Below are 4824 nucleotides of genomic sequence, written 5' to 3' on the forward strand. Positions count from 1 at the left end.
GACTGAACACCAGTCACAACGGGAGGCACTGCGGTACATCTACTCCTCCAAGGTCATGGGAACTGGGCAGGGAGGGAGGAAGGACAGGTCCATCAGAAATCTAACACCACGCAGCAACATGGATGGACCTAGAGATCATCATACTAAGTGAAGTGGGCCAAAGACAAATATGATGTCACTTCTATGTGGAATCTAAAATATGATACAGATGAGTTTATTTACAAAACAGAAATAGACTTTCAGACATAGAAAACAGACCTGTTTACTAAAGGGGAAAGGGGGAGGGATTAATTAGGAGATTGGGATCAAAATATACACACTATTGCCTATTTAAATATACACACTACTATATATACATAGATAACCAAAAGGATCTACTGGATAGCACAGGGACCTATACTCAATATCTTGTAATAACCTATAATGGAAAAGGAATCTGAAAAAGAATACATATATAGGGCTTCTCTGGTGGCTCAGCAGTAAAGAATCTGCCTGCAATGCAGGAGATGCAGGAGACACAGGTTCAATCCCTGGGTCAGGAAGATCCCCTGGAGAAGGAAATGGCAATCCACTCCAGGATTCTTGCCCAGAGAATGCCATAGGCAGAGGAGCCTGGGAGGCTACAGACCAGGGGATTGCAAAGAGTCGGACATGACTGAGCAACTGAACACACAGACGTATAGACATATATACACATACATAACTGAATCACTTTGCTGTACACCCAAAACTAATACAGCATTGTAGATCAATGATAGTTCAATAAAAATATTTTAAATGATAAATTTTTAGAAATCTAGCACTAGGCAAAACACTCAAATCCCTCCCTCCTTCGTGTGTGACCAGGGTCGCAAACAACTGATGGATTCTCCGCACTCAGGACCAGCCCAGTTTCTCCCAGACGTGCCGATAAGCCACAAGTACGAAAAGGAAGAACATATAGACGTGCATAAACTCAGAATAGCCATCCTGACAAAGGGGAAGCTGGGGCTGCTCCCCATGAAGGAGTCTCCATCTCAGAGTGAGAAGACAATTCAGGAAGGGTAAAGACCTATGACAGCTTCCCAGTGTTTATCATCAGAGCAGCTTACTTCACTAAGGCGGGAATTCACTGACTGGGAAAGAATCATTCAGAAAGCCCTTAGATCATTTTCTCAGATATGCCCAGAATGTGATGAAGAAAGAAATTTCACATCAGACCTCTTTCTTTAGATAAAAATATGATGAAACAGAGACAAAGAGGACTGGAAAATGGCAAGAAGGAAAGAAAGATCTGGGATTTGCTTTATTCTTATAATTAATATCCTGCCAGAGATGAGCATCTTCAGAAGCCATTCTATTATCACAAATTTTTCAGCTGTCAACGTTAAGATGAAATCACAGAGGCTAAACATTCTATCTCAACATCCAAAACATCAGAGTCCCACACTTGCCCCTGAAAGTCACACCCAGTGGGAACCTCGGCTCCACCAAGATCTCAAGAAGGTGACCTCTCAACTCTTTTTTTTTTTTTTGGTGACAAAGATCTAAGCTCAATTCTAGGAGCCTGATCCTAGCAGAAGCGCATAGAATAAATATTTTTTTCTAAATGTTCCTCTTGAAACTCTCTGTCTTCATTTATATCCTTTCCTAACAGAGAAAGACAGCTGCGGTCCTTCTGGGGACCTCTCTCATTTCTCAAGGGAAACTGGCAGTCACTTCCAGGACCCGGTCTGTACTTCCTGAGTGTAACCTCGCCCCACAGTTCAGGCCAGGACCTTCAGCCAAGTCAGCAGTCCCAGGCACTCAGCAACCCCAGGCCAAACCAAGGCAGCCACCCACCCATCACTGGCCTGTAGCCTCGGGCAGGAAGTCTACATTTGCCTGAACCTGGGTAGTAGCAAGTGGTTATGGGAGACCCTGTGGACAAACCTCTTAGAGAATCAGAAATAGGGTCTGGAATTTGTGTAAATGCAAAGGTGTTGGTTGGGTCTGAAAGAAATCCAATTGCTAACGAAATATATAGCAGGTAGGAATCCTCTCTTGCAGGATTTACTGTTGAAATCCTGTCTGTTCACCCAGAATCATTTCAAGCTCCATCATCCCCTCCCACACTGAGAATGGAATTAAGTCCACTGGAGCTCCTTCCTGGCTTGGCCTGGATGGGGTACATCCCCTCTCTGGACCTTGGTTTTCTCACAGAGTGAGGGGCCCCTGCTTTACCTTGCCTGATGGTTTTTCTTTTTCTTTCTTTCCTTAGGGAAGAGCCTCTGATGCTTTTTATTTTTTTATTTGGCTGTACTGGTCTTAGTTGCAGCAAGTGGAATCTTTGTTGCGACATTCAAGATCTTTGTTGCAGCATTCAGGATCTGCAGCATGTGGGATCTGGCTCCCCCACAAGGGATCAAATCCAGGCCCCCTGCACTGGAAGCACAGAGCCTTAACTACTGAGCCACCAGGGAAGTCCCCACCCTGCCTGACCTTTGAGGCTGAGTCGCTTCTGACATCCCTGCAAGTTCCCACAGACCTTCTAGTTAAGCTACCATTTAACTTCTAGTTAATTCCCTTCCTCATCCCTCCCCAAGCTCTGGGCTCGGATGTATCATGAGGAAGTTGAGATTTCTCAGGCTCAAGGAGGCAAAGACTCAGAGCCCAGGGTTTTAAAGAGCCTCAGAGAAACTGTCTGAATCTACTGAAGCTAATCCCATAACTTAGCAATTCTACTTTCCCACACCTGTTCACTCATCTGCACAGTGTGGATAATAATACCTACCTCATGTACTGGGGCTTCCCAGGTGGCACAGTGGTAAAGAATCAGCCTGCCAATGCAGGAGACGCAGGAGACCTGGGTTCAATCCCTGGGTCAGGAAGATCCCCTGGAGAAGGAAATGACAATCCATGCCAGCATTCTTGCCTGGGAAATCCCATGGACAGAGGAGCCTGGAGTTTATAGTCCACGGGGCCACAAAGAGTCGGACATCACTGAGCACTCATGCATGGATTTTTGAGAAGATGAAGCAAGAAGGACTATATAAAGTACTTAGTATAACACCTGACATGCTTAAGAGCAGAATAGGTCTAATCTTATTTTGAAATCAAAGCCATCAAAGAGGACTAAGAGTACCTTGCATACACTGAGTTGTTTTGCTGAAGTGGAGGTTTTCATGTGCTATGCAGCCTGCTAAATTAATGGCATTTCACTGGGGCATCTCACGCTATCAAAAACTTGTTTTCGAAAAAATAACATGTAGGATACTTTAGTGCTTATTGCAAAGAAGAGGCCGAGAGTGTAACATGCTGCAGGTACCCAAGCTAACCCCTCCTACAAAGCAGATAGCAGCAAACTTCATCCTTGGGCTGTTTGGATTTGTTGAATGATAAGTGCGGACAGTTATCAGTAATAAGCTATAAGTAAGAAAGTTCTGAAGAGACCAAAAAGCTTATCAGACTATGTAGAGACTTTCTGGTTGTCAGGAGAGGCGGGTGGGAAATATTCCTTTCTTTTTCGCTTTTCATAGAGCAAAGGGAACCATTTCTTACTTTAGAAATCCTGAACAATTTCCTTCTGGGGCTGATTTAACACCTTGAATGCATTGGCTTCATGTTATCAATATTAAGGTGGTATTTTCAGAAAACAAAGACAGCAGATAATTGACATTGAACACAACATGTCAGGGCTTTAAGAAAGTGTCTTATTAAGAGAAAAGGCCAGTTACTTAAAGTTTATCAGTTTGACATGTCGTGGCTTAGAATTCCCAGCACAGTCAGTAACCAACTTCTTGCTCACATCAGGATCTGCAATAATTCCCATTTTCTAAGAGAGAATAAGAAGGTCAGAGAAATCATTCCATCTACAGTTTTTTAGTTGCTCAGTTGTGTCCGACTCTTTGTGACCCCATGGACAGCAGCATGCCAACTTCCCTGTCGTTCACCATCTCCCAGAGTTTGCTCAAACTCACATGTCCATTGAGTCAGTAAAAAGGCAGAGGAACCAGAGATCAACTTGCCAACATCTGTTGGATCATCGAAAAAGCAAGAGAGTTCCAGAAAAACATGTATTTCTGCTTTACTGACTATGCCAAAGCCACAACAAACTCTGGAAAGTTCTTAAAGAGATGGGGATACCAGACCACCTGACCTGCCTCCTGAGAAATCTGTATGCAGGTCAGGACAACAGTTAGAATTGGACATGGAACAACAGACTGGTTCCAAATAGGAAAAGGAGTATGTCAAGGCTGTATATTGTCATCCTGCTTATTTAACTTATATGCAGAGTACATCATGAGAAATGCTGGACGGGATGAAGCACAAGCTGGAGTCAAGATTGCCGGGAGAAATATCAATAACCTCAGATATGCGGATGACACTACCCTTCTGGCAGAAAGTGAAGAAGAAATAAAGAGTCTCTTGATGAAAGTGAAAGAGGAGAGGGGAAAAGCTGGTTTAAATCTCAACATTCAGAAAACTAAGATCATGGCATCCAGTCCCATCACTTACTGGCAAGTAGATGGGGAAACAGTGGAAACAGTGGCTGACTTTATTTTGGGGGGCTCCAAAATCACTGCAGATGGTGACTGCAGCCATGAAATTAAAAGATACTTGCTCCTTGGAAGAAAAGTTATGACCAACCTAGACAGCATACTAAAAAGCAGAGGCATTACTTTGCCAACAAAGGTCCATCTAGTCAAACTTATGGTTTTTCCAGTAGTCATGTATGGATGTGAGAGTTGGACTATAAAGAAAGCTGAGCACCAAAGAATTGATGCTTTTGAATTGTGGTGTTGGAGAAGACTCTTGAGAGTCTGTTGGACTGCAAGGAGATCCAACCAGTCCATCCTAAAGGAC

This window comes from Cervus elaphus, chromosome 30, assembly GCF_910594005.1.
Source record: "Cervus elaphus chromosome 30, mCerEla1.1, whole genome shotgun sequence".
In the NCBI taxonomy this organism is placed as follows: Eukaryota; Metazoa; Chordata; class Mammalia; order Artiodactyla; family Cervidae; genus Cervus; species Cervus elaphus.